General features: G+C 48.7%; 1 pseudogene; it reads right to left on the bottom strand.

Moving 5' to 3' along the window:
• Positions 1-641: 641 nt before the first annotated feature.
• LOC137346018 (netrin-G1-like) overlaps positions 642-12,951 on the bottom strand; it is a 49,321-nt pseudogene continuing 37,011 nt past the window's right edge.

A 12,951-nucleotide genomic window follows, 5' to 3' on the forward strand; every position in this document is an offset into this window, starting at 1 on the left:
TAATTTTCTGCACCAGCGTACAATTTATCATAGAGAACCATAGAACCATACAACAATTGCAGCACAGAAGGAGGGCATTCAGCCCATTGTGTCTACACTGGCCAAAAAAACTAACCACACAATCTAATTACACCTTCCAGAACCTGGTCCATAGCCTTGCAGGTTACAGCACTTCAGGTGCATGTCCAGATACATTTTAAATATCAAATTTAAATAAATGTAAATTTTTCCCCTGTTCATTTTATAATTAACTGAAACACTCGTAACCAGTGGGCTGGATTTTACCGCAGGCAGACAAGACTTCACCACCGACGTAATTGTCTGTGGCGAACCCGCTTCTGTGTAGCCCAGGGGTCCGACCCACATTTTACAGGTCCCCGGGCTTTAATTGCCCCGAGGAGGGACTTCAACCCACTTGAGGGAGGAGGTCCCGCCTCAGTGGGGCTCCAGCCAATCAGCGGGCTGGCAGCTCTTAGTCCCAGCAGTACCACTGTGAGCAGTGCTCTCACAAGCTTGTGACCCAGACTCTAAGGGTGACCAGACTCCCACTGAGGTGACAGTATCTGTGCTGGTGGAAGATGCAGGAGAGTCATAGGATGCTGCTTTCTCAGAGGAAGTCTCTTCCTATGAAGTGGATGAGGTATCGTGGGCTGCCAGGGTCGATTCAGAGCATTGACCTGGAAGATACAATGAGAAGAACACACTGTCAGTCTTGATGTTGCACATGTCACGATTATGACAGCATTGTCTCAAACAATAACATCTCCACAGTGATCATTGTGAATATCAAATGTCTGTTTGATAGGACCCCAGGACCCCGAGCTGTACATCACCGAGTGAGCAGTCTACATGGATCGAGGTTTTCTCCAGGGCCTCCTCCTCAGCGTTGGTGAGTCTTCTGATATCTGGCACTCCTCCACCGGTGCGGCTCGTCTCCCTTACATTGTGGGCCCTCTTAGCCTGGAGGAGCAAGGAGGCAGAGATTAAGCAACAACACGACACATGTAACAAGAGGGCTGTCGGGCACAAAGGTGGGGGATGCTCGGTCTGAACTACTGAGTGCGTCATTCATGTCGCTGCCATGCTCGGAGCAGCAGACAAAGGTGAGTACTTTCATACATTCATCGATTCATGTCATGTCATTCCTCCCTGATCAATGGCCATGCCTTTGGCATGGCAGTGCCACACATGTACCACTCTGTGTGGGCATGCCCAGTTCAGTGGTGCCCTGATATAAAGTGAATTGTTCAATTGCGTACAATAAGAACACTAGTTAATCAAGTTAGTTCATTTTTTAATTGATGTCCAATGTTTAAATTGGATATGATAATAAGTAAACAGGTAAAGCCATTGCAGTAAATTATAAAAATGGGCATAAAAATCAACAAAAAAGGAAGGAAATTACTATTGCGGAGTGGAGAAGATCGTTCATCCTCTTTTGACATTGAACCCAGCAATGCCGGATGGCCGCACAGCTACTGATCTCCTCTGCCACCTCCAGCCCTGCTGCCTTGTTCAGGTGTGAGGGCATCTTCTTACCATCGCTGGGGAAAAGGACCTCCTGACTTGCTCACATAGCCTGGTGGAGACAGGGCAGGGAGCAATCACTGAACCGTGGGGCCACCCTGGAGTGCCCCTGTGACATCTTCTGCATTTCGGGTTATCAAAAAAATTAGCAGAATCTTCTGGAGCACAAAACTTCAGTGCCTTCCCTCTGAAACTTCCATGTAATGGCTTTGAAACATTAATACTGTGCTGGCTGCCCTTTAAATAGGGCCCCAGCACCTGATGCACACCTGACCGGAGCTGATACCGACACCGGAAATCTTTCCCCTCAGAGTCATTTGCGGGGGTGGGGGGAGGGGGGGGGCGGAGCGTTGCATAAATTATAATGAGTCGCCGCGCTAAATATTGCAGTGGCTCTGTGACGGGTGGTCCCTGTGGGTGGACTGTCATTTCTAAAGCATGCTGCCTTCAACTTATTATTATCATGCCCAGGATAGCAATTAAGTGTAACTTTATGCACTGTATATTGTTTATCATATCAAATTGTACGAATACTAATTTCCTTCCTTTTTTGTTGATTTATATGCCCATTTTTATCATTTACTGCAATGATTTTACCTGTTTACTGATTATCATATCCAATTTAAACATTGGACATCAAATGCACTCGTTATGTTCAATTAAAAAATTAACTAACTTTATTACCTAGTGTTCTTATATGCAATTAAACAATTCACTGTAAATTTAATCTGCAGCATATGGCTTATCAGGTCAAATTTTAAAATATCTACAAATTTATCCTCCTGTGCCTTAGTTATCAAGTTCAATTTTAGAATTAACTGGATCCCTATTCCCCTGCATGTTGTTATCAAGCCCAATATAACAATTTACAATAACCATATTCCTTGTGTATTAGTTATCGAGTACAATGAACAACTAATTGTAAATGTATCCCTTGTGCATTAATTATCAAGCTCAGTTTAACAACTAAAGGTAACCTTATTCTCGTGTGCAATTGTCATCAAACCTAATAAAACAATTAACTGTAATTTTAATTCCTGTGTATTAGTTATCAGGAGCAATGAATAATTTGTTGTAAATTTACATGTGTTTTTGTTAACAATTGCTATCTAACAATTAAGTAACTTTATTGCGTATTGGCTCTTATGTTTAAACAAACAATTAACTGTAATTCTATTCCCTGTGTACAGGTTAGCAAGCTTAATTGAACTGTAACCTTCATCCCCTGTGCATTGGTTCTTATGTCCAATTAAACAATTGCATATAACTTTATTCCCCTTTACATTGGTTATCAAGGCCAGTTAAACATATAACTGTAAGTGTATTGCCCTGTGTATTGGTTCTTATGGCCAATTAAAGAATTAACTGTTATTTTATTCCCCTCATATAGTCATATAGTGCTACAGCATAGAAACAGGCCCTTCGGCCCACCGCGTCCATGCCGACCATAATGCCTATCTATACTAATCCCACCTGCCTGCATTAATTCCAGATCCCTCTCTGCCTTGCTCATTCAAGTACCTGTCCAGATGCCTCCACCACCTCCTCTGGCAACTCATTCCAGATACCCACTATTCTTTGTGTGAAAAATTTACCCCTTTGATCCCCATTAAACCCCCTCCCTCTCACCTTAAATCTATGCCCTCTAGTTTTAGTCACCCCTACCATGGGAAACAGACCCTGGCTATCTACCCTATCTATGCCTCTCATAATTTTGCAATCTATTATGACAACTAACTGTAATGTCAGCCAACCCAGGTAAAGAACCCAGTCCTGATTGGAAGACTGGACTCTGGACTCTGCAGTCAGATGTTCCAATCACTATTTAGATCAACATCCTTGCAGCCTTTCACTCCATTCCACCACTCAGCCATCTATCCTCTCTTCCTTTACCTTTCCACCCCTATCCTTCTCTGCTGCCACCCCATCATATAGATCAAAGTTTAAACAAAACTGTCATTTCCTTTGTTTGTGAGGGGTGGGCATTGCTCTTCGAACCCATGGCCAGCCCTTCATCACCGATGGCGGGGCCTTCTCACATGTATGTTCCTGTGGCTGCTGTGGCTGCTTTAGCTACAGCAGCCGCACCTGTTGCGCCGTCACCATTTGAACTAATAACATCAAAGCATGGGGTCAAGAGACACATCCACCTGAATAAGTCAATAGAGACATGTGTAAAAACAATGGTCGAGGTTGTCAGCCCCTCAGCCATAGTTGCTGCCTCTAAAATGTATGGGAAGGCTGTATTTTTCCTGAAGACCGAGCGGGTGGTGTCCTTGGCCCTGAGCAAGGGGCTCACCGTGGGTAGGGCCTTTCTGCCAGTGGACCCCCCGGAGGCCACTGCGCAGCAGGTCACTCTGTTGAATTTCCTGACCTTCATTCCTGGTGAGCTCCTCCTCTTCACATCTGCACCATCCTGGTGAGGTAAAGAGAGGGTTCACCCCAGACCTGCTCGGTCTTCAGGAGAATGGTCTCTGGAATGTATACTCCTTCCGCTGCCAGCTCTTTATGCATTGGGAGGAGGTATTGGAGGGCCACTTTGATGTGAAGTTCTGGGAGTGGGCTTTCGCATCTTCTGGACCTTGGATGGCGTGTGTGCCATGCCCGTACGGGGGTCAGAGATGTTTGAAAGAGCTGCCCAACTTACGGGTTGCCGACGTCACCTCGGGTGGTTCTGGAGGCCATGATAACCCATTTCAATGCATTCCTCAATAGGTTGCTGGGGGAGTGGAAGGCGAGATGCACAGTGAGGTGATGGTTACGGGATCAAAGTACTTTTGACATGAAGATAACCATAGCCAGCTCAACATCAACAGCAGCAGGGGGTCTCTCCGCAGATTTCACAATCTCTCATTCCTCAGGAAAGGAAGGTATGCAGTGAGCTTTCTGCAGGAAACACACACTGTTCCGGGAACCAAAGCCACTTGTCTCCTGGAGTGGCAGGGTGGGGTCTACATGAGTCATTTAACCCCTATTTCTAGTGGGGTGGCTATCTTGGTGGCCCCAACATTTCACCCGGAAATCTTGAGGGTCAAGGAGCTTGTGCCGGACCACTTGCTCCACCTTGATGGTCGCCTGGGTGAAGTGTTGCTCCACTTTGTGAATATTTACGCGCTCAGGCCCGGCACGTTGCAAGCGCACTTCTTTAAAGAAGTTTCTGCTCTCTTGAGCTCTATTGATAGCAGCGAGTGCATCATCCTCGGGGGCAGATTTGAACTGTACCGTCAAGGTGAGGGGTCACTCTGGTGCCCAGCATGGCCAAGCATCGGTGGAGAAGTTGGGGGAACTGATCAGCTCCCCTGACTTGGTAGACTACTGGTGGAATCTCCATCCCGACTCGAGCGCTTTCACCTGGAGGTCTGGAGGAGGAGGGTCCCGAATCGACCGCCTCTACTTTTCACTGGCGAACATCCCCTGTGTCTTGCCAGCCTCCATGTGGCTGGTGCCATGCTCAGACCACCACCTGGTTTCACGCAGCTTTCACTCCGCTCTGTACCAGGGCAGGATCCGCGTACTGGCACTTTAACAACTGGCTGCTGGAGGGTGAACTATTCAGGGACTCGTTCCATCGATTCTGGGTTGACTGGAGAAGGAAGCAGGGGGGCTTTCCCTCCTTGAGCCGATGATGGGATGTGGGCAAGACTCACATCCGTGTCTTCTCTCAGGAGTATGTGAAAGGGTCGACCAAGAGGCGGGAGGCTGAGATCAAGCGCCTGGAAAGGGAGGTGCTCGACCTGGAGTCCCATCTCGGTCAGGCCGTCATGGACCCGGCCCTGTGGCAGGCGTACAAAGATGAGAAGGGCGCGTTGAGGGACCTGCAGCTCGTGGGGTCCCGCGTCGCATAAATGAGGTCACGGATTCAGATCCTGGAAGATCCTGCCTCATCCTTCTTCTACTCGCTGGTGAAATGGCGGGCGGTCCGTAAGCAGCTCGTTGAGCTGCTGGCCAATGACGGATCCTCCATCATAGATCCGGAGGGAATGGGCTCTTTGGTCTGTCCCTGTTACGTTGTTCTCTCCGGATTCGTCCAACAAGGACGCATGCAGTGTTTTGTGTGAAGACCTCCCAAAGGACAGCCCAGAAGGCACTGACTGACTGGTAGCTCTGCTTACATTGGTGGATCTGACCAGCGCCCTCCGCAAGCTGTCAAGGGGCAAAACCCTGGGGCTGGACGGACTGACCCTGGAGATCATCAGGGCGTTCTGCGACGTCCGGGCAGGGCGATTACATACGGGTCCTGCGGGAAAGCTTGGCGACTGAGGAGATGCCTCTCTCGTGGGGCAGCATGATCATCGTCCTGCTGCCGAAGAAGGGAGATCTCCGCTTGCTTAAAAACTGGTGTCCGGTCTCCCTTCTCAGCACGGGTTATAAGATCTTTGCCTGGGCTATGTTTACCTGCCTGGGCTCCATGCTGGCCCACTCCGATCCACCCTGACAGTCCTACAGGGGTCCGGGCGGCTCCATCCAGGACAAGGTCCACCTGGTCTGGGACCTGATCCATCTTTCCTAGAGGACTGGTCTCAATCGCCTTTCTCTTCCTCGATCAGGAGAAACGTTCAACAGGGTGGATCACGAACACCTTTTTGGGACTATGTACACGTTTGGACTCAGGCTGCATTTTGTGGCCCAGGTCCGACTTTTATCCACAGCTGCAGAGTGTCTGGTTAAAGTAAATGGGTTCTTTATGGTGCCCCTTTGCTTTGGGAGAGGAGTACGTCAGGGATGCCCCATGTCCGGCCAATTATATACCATCTGTGTGGAGCCATTCCTGTGCCTCCTTTGCAGGAGGTTGCTTGGTTTGTCTCTGTGAGACCTGGGCATGTGGATCATCCTCTTGGCTTACGCCAATGAAGTGCTCCTCACAGTCAGAGATCCCGTTGACTTGCGGAGGATGCGCGAGAGCCAGCAGAATTTTTCTGCCGCGTCCTCCGCGAGGATCAATAGAGAGAAATGTTCCGGACTCCTGGTGGGTCAGTGACGGGTGGGCTCCCTGCTGGAGGAGTTAACACCTTTTGTGTGGAGCACCACACACCTCCTCTATCTGGGAGTCCACCCTAGCTCCGCTGAGGAAGCCTGGCCGGCAAACTGGCAGGTGTTGGAGGTGAAAGTCACCACTCAGCTGGGGTGCTGGATAGAACTGCTCCAAGTGCTTTCCTACAGGGGCCGAGCGCTGGTCAGAAACCAACTGGCGGCCTTGATGCTGTGGTACTAGTTGGTCATTTTGATCCCGCCTCCTACATTTGCCAGCAAGATCCAGAAAAAGCTCATCGATTTCTTCTCGGGCAAGAGGAAACACTGGATCTCTGCCATGGTCCTGAGTCTCCCGATTGAGGAGGGGGGGCCAGTCGCTGGTGTGCATCCGCACCCGGTCGGAGACCCTCCGCCCTCAGATCCTGCAGAGATACTTGTAAATTGAGCATCCTCCCAGATAGTGTGTGCTGGCAACCTACTTTTTCACGACAGGGGCACTGCCCTCAATATGACATTCGGCTCCCAGCAGCGAATGTGAGCCATGTCTCTGTGAGGGAGTTGCCTGTCTTTTACCGGGATCTATTCAGAGTCTGGAACATGGTAGTCTCCAGTCATGGCGCTCTCCTGCCAGCGGAGGAGAGCACCCTGGCTATCTGCGCGGCCGGCTCTGGGGACGGACCTACAGGTGGAGGAGTAGCCGAAGCTTCCGGGATGTCCCTCACTGCGGATGTCGAGGGGGTTCGAGAATGCTCCTGGCCGAGTTGACCCCCATTCGGCTAGAGCTGCTCATCGAACCCAACCCCAGACCCGCCTCTCGGAAATGCCCTCCATGCCATTCCACACGATGCGGAGGGGTTTCCTGTACGGGCTGCTCGTACACATGCTCCACTTTGTCGCCCTCGTCTGCCACCCTGACACGCTGTGGTGGTCCCTGTTGCCATCTGACAGCAAGGGTAACCCCAGAGGTGGTCTCTCTATGTGGGGGTCCTCCCCCTTTCCATCAGGGAACTGGGGTGGAGGGTGCTGCACAGGGCAGGTAGGTTCACTGACTCCCAGGCCGCCTGTAATTTCTGCAGCCTGGACAAGTCCGTGCTCCAGGTATATATGGAGTCTGTGAGGTTGCAGCTCCTTTTCAAGTATTTAAGCGGGCTGCTTCTCAAGTTTTGGTTGCACTTCAGCCCCACACTCCTGATCTTTGAGCAGCTGGTTCAGAGGGACTGAGCTGGGAGGAGGATCTCCTTGTCGGTCTGCTCCTGGGCCTGGCCAAGGTGACAGTTCAGAAGTCCAGGCTGCGGACCATCGGGGGGTCCATCCACCCTGATTTCCTGCCCCTCTTCTGAGTTTACATTCATGTCTGGGTGTCCTTGGAGAAGGAGCATGCTGTGTCCGGCGATTCGCTTGAGGCCTTCCGTTACCAGTGGACACTGTGGGAGCTGCAGTGCATCATAGATGCTGAAAATTGCATTTTACTTGGAGTTTTGTTTTACGAATTTGTAGATTTTAATAAAAAATAACATAGATACAGAGTAAAGCTCACACTAACTCACCCCATCAAACACTCCCAGGAGAGGCACAGCACGCTGTTATTGTGACTCTCTCTCTGTCTCTCTCTCTCTCTATGTTCTGCCCCAGGTGATATTGAAAGGTTACAAGGTTTACTGTGGATAATAATCTGTACGGTGGGACTGTGACCATCAACACAAGGAAGTTATTCCTCATGGCGGGTGCTGTGGGACTGTGAGACCGTGCACGGAGTGAGGGGTTTCACAGTTTGTCCAGTGGGCGTGTGGGTTCGGTGATTCTGAAGGTATTCACATTGGGAAACCCTCACTTTAATCCCCCACCTCTGCCGATCTCAACGGATCCTTCTAGTGTGTCACTGGGAAGTGAGTCCTCCCCCAGTCACTGCCCTAGGTTTGTCACTCTGCACCCCGAGCTCTCTCTCACTCTGAATAATACACCCGAACACACAATCATACAGCACAGGAGGCCATTCCGCCCTGCGAGCCTGTGCTGTCTCTTTGAAAGAGCTATCCAGTTAGTCTCACACTCCTGCTTCTCTTTCCCCGCACCAACTCCCCCCACCCCCCCTCGCCCTGTAAATTCATCCCTTTCAAATATTTATCCAATTCCCTTTTGAATGTTTTGATTGAATCTGCTTCCATCGTCCTTTCAGGCAGCGCGTACCAGATCACAACAACCCACTGTGTAAAAACATTTCTCCTCATCTCCTCCTCTGGTTCTTTTACCGAATATCTTCAATCTGTGTCTCTCTGGTTACCGAGCCTTCTGAAGTAACAGTTTCTTCTTATTCACTCCATCAAAACCCCTCATGATTTTGAACATTTCAATCAAAACTTCCACCCTCTCTTAACCTTCTCTGCTCTGAGGAGAACAATCCCAGCTTCTCCAGTCTCTCCACATTAACTGAACTCCCTCATCCCTGGTCCCATTCTAGTAAATCTCCTCTGCGCCCTCTCCAAGGCCCTGACATCCTTCCTAAAGTGTGGAGCCCACAATTGGACACAATGCTCCAGTTGGGGTCCAACCAGTGTTTTATTAAGGTTTCGTGTAATTTCCATGCTTTTTGTAGGATTCACCTCAATTCTTAAATCCCAGAATCCAGTACACATTTCTAATCAGCCCTCTCGATCTGTCCTGCCACCTCCAGAGCATTGTGTCCAAACTCCTTGGTTTCAAATTTACTGACAGAGGAACAGTACTCAGGGAGTGCTGCACTGTCAGAGGGTCAGTACTGAGGGAGTGCTGCACTGTCAGAGGGTCAGTACTGAGGGAGTGCTGCACTGTCGGAGTGTCAGTACTGAGGGAGTGCTGCGCTGTCAGTGGGGCAGTAATGAGGGATTGCTGTGTTGTTGGAGGGGCAGTGCTGAGGGAGTGCTGTACTGTCGGAGGTGCCGTTATTTGTATGAGACACTTACTCTCTCAGATGGAGGGAAAAGATTCCATGGCCCAAACTCCCAGCTGACAGACCCTCTGTCAGTTTAAAACTCTCATCTATTCCCCAATTACCTATAGGCACACCCACAACTTCCAACAAAACTTAGAACATGCTTGAGGGGCTGAAAAGCCTCCTCCTGTTCCTGTTTAACAGACTCGAGGGGCTGAATAGCCTCCTCCTGTTCCTGTATAACAGGCTCAAAAGGGCTGAATGGCCTCCTACTGTTCCTCTATTTACTCTGATTAATCAGACATGGTGTGGGTCAGTGAATCTCTCTCTCTGGTTAACCCTGGACTTGTCCTGTGTCTCCTCCCCACTCTCCCCTCCCCAGGAACAGCTGAAGGCTCTTGCCAGTGAGATGGTGAAGGACTGAAGACTGCAGTCCCAGTTCTCTGTGCTTTACAATGAGAGCCTGCAGCTCAAGGCCCAGATGGACGATGGCCACAATCTGCTCTTCACCACCCGAACCACAGTCGAGTGAAGGACATCACTGAAACAACATGAGATCTAGAGATGGGACTGATGGTGTTCGAAAGAACAACCTCATTGCTGGGAGAATACAGCTTCCAATTTTCATTATTTAATCAATTCAACCTCAGAAATAAATATATTTGATCACAAACGGACTGAACTCAATGTTGTACTCTGTTTGTTCAATTTTTTTTTAAATGTGGCAACCTCAATATCCCCGGGGAGATCACACAGGGTATAAATTACAGGCTCTGGAAATGTGTCACCTCAGAGTTTAATATAGAGAGATTGTCTGCAGCACAAAGGGACACATCACTTCACACAGAAAATGCATCTTCCAATCAACAGTGTCTTGAAAATATATTACCCTATCCTTGCTGTCATTGGTGTTCCTGGTAAGTGACTATAACCTTTGAAGTTGTGTAAATCTGTGTGTGAGCTGGTCTCTCGTTTTACTCTGTGACTGATAATGTTAAATGCTGATCTAGTGGTCATCGCTATACAGACACCCAATCAGTGATATCATTTCCATACATCAAATATCCTGAATTATCTCTGCAGTTTTATTCCATTGTCTCAGCTGATACTAAACCTCTGTTTGTAACTGACAGGCTCTCTGAATTATCAAGTTATTTCATTTAGTGGAATATTGTGTAATGCTGAATTAGACCTCAGTGAAGGCAACTCTCTGAGTGAAAGTATTAGTGGGAGCATCAGTCAGTGTAAAATCAAATTGACTGTGTGTCACTAACCGAAGTGAAACACCTGATCCGAGTGACCACGTATAACTGGGAGTATCTGTCACTGTAGAATTGTACTGAGTGTGGGTCACTAACTGCAGTGGAACACCTGATCCCAGCGACCATTGTTACGACCAGGCGAGAATGGTGTTTGGGGGTCTGTTACTAACTTCACCTGCTCATATGGAGACAGAAAAGAGCAAAAGAAACAATAAAGTAAAAAGTTTGAAACAATCTCTGAAGAGGGGTTTTTACTGGGCCTCGAGCTCACTGGAATGCTTGATTGTCGGTCGTCTTGCTTTTGGTTGGGGCCCAGTATTCTTCTTAAACCTTGGTCACTGAGGAGACTTTTCTCTCTTACTGTTCATATGTCTTCAATGGCTTCCGATGCTCCTGTGAGCGCGATGAGAGCCGACAGGAGGGAGGTCTTATCAGTCCAGGAGAAAAGTGCTTTCTGATTTCAAGTACTGTTTTCTCAAATTTAAAACTCTCAATTCAAACCTCTACAAGAACCAGTTAGTCATGTGACTAAAACTGGTCTGACAACGTCTCCTGTGTAGTGGGGAAGTAACAACTGGGTCCCCATTGTTCCAACACTGTCTGTTCCTATGCAAATATATTTCCAGTCAGGGGCTTGCAATTTTTAAGTTTTAATGTTCATGTGGCGAAATAATATGTGCCTCAGTCTTGGCAGGTGGAGGGTTTGCCTGACACCTCCAGACCCAGGGAAATGAAATGCAATTTGAGGAAAATGGGTGCATTTCATTACAGCGTTTGTGAGAAATATAAGATACAGAAAGAAAAAACATGCATTTATCTCATTCATTTCCATTCATTCACCAATCATAAAGCCTTTTAAAAATGGTCTATTCTGGGTGCCAGGGCTGTTTAATTTCCCCCTATTTTTCCTCAGGAGAGATGGTCGTGGGTGGGTCAGTCCTGAACCCTCTGAGACGTGCAAAGACTTCTGAATTGAGGAGATGGGTGGTTCCCTTTTCCTCTGACTCTGGGGGAGGAGTCTTTGTTACTCTCCCCATTGTTCTCTAGCAAACTTCGACCTTTAGGTATTTGTGCAAACTTGGCTGCACTATCCTGTGGCACTTTGACGAGGTGAGGCATCCCCCTCATGGTTTCTCTGCTCCCTCGAGGTCTCTCTTTGTCTCTACAAGTTCCTGAAAATGCTGTCAGCAACTCTGGTGGGGTGCTTCTAGAGTCTGCATTTACATAGGAGGATGTGGTGTCTAACTTTTCACATTTTTCAGGGTTGGTTGACCAGACAGTACGGGTTTTCATCCGGGATGCTTCCCGGACTTCCTCTAATGTGCCCTCGTGATAACTTTTTCCCCTTCTCTTTCTAAACCTTCGCCAGCCATGTGCCTACCTGTCCCCTTTGTTCTCTGCGGGAGTCCCTTACCGTTCAGCAACCCTCTGCTGGAAGGTCCTCCTAACACCGGTACAGGACTTCGCGGTGCAGGTTTCACTGCAGGTTGGCATTTCCCCTCAACGTGGCACATGTAGCAACTCCTGCAGTATTCCACCACACTTTTGTGGAGTTTTGGCCAGTCAAACTGCTGTCTTATGTGGGCTTTGGTCTTTCATCTACCGGCATGTACAGCTATTGTATTCTCAGGGACCATTCTGAATATTTCTTCCCAGTATCTCTGTGGCACCACTAACTGGTGAACTACTGTCCACTCCTTGCCCTCAGGTCTGTGAGGTGAACTCCATTACCTCATCAGTACCACATTCTTTAAATAGTAGTAACCAGGGACTCCCTCTGCTTCACTTTCAGACTGGGCAGCCTGTGCTAACTCTCGCAATATCGTGTTGACTCGCTGAGCCTCACCTAGGGAAAATCCATTTAATTAATTCCCTGGTTCTCTTAACTTTCCAAAGAAAGTCTTGGACAGGCAGACTTCATGGTTATCTGCCTGCAGTGCCAATGCATTCTCCTCTGGGGGAGCTGTTTTGATCATGGCCAGATCCACTACACATTCAAGGAGACTGCAGGGCACCGAGACTGCCATTGCCCTATCTCTCTGACCTGCTGCCGTCTTTCTTTCACTACTGGGGGTCTACCACCTTCACCCCCACCAGATCATGACCTAGGAGCAGGTCAACCCCATCCACAGACAAACTAGGGACAATCTCTATGGTCACTGGTCCCGAAACTAGGTCGCACTCCAGGTGCACCTGGTATACAGGTACAGGCATACACTGCCCTCCAATACCTTTCACCACCATTTTGGTGTCACTGCACTCTCTGGGGGAAAGTTCAGGCCT

Source organism: Heterodontus francisci, chromosome 29 (assembly GCF_036365525.1).
Source record: "Heterodontus francisci isolate sHetFra1 chromosome 29, sHetFra1.hap1, whole genome shotgun sequence".
NCBI lineage: Eukaryota > Metazoa > Chordata > Chondrichthyes > Heterodontiformes > Heterodontidae > Heterodontus > Heterodontus francisci.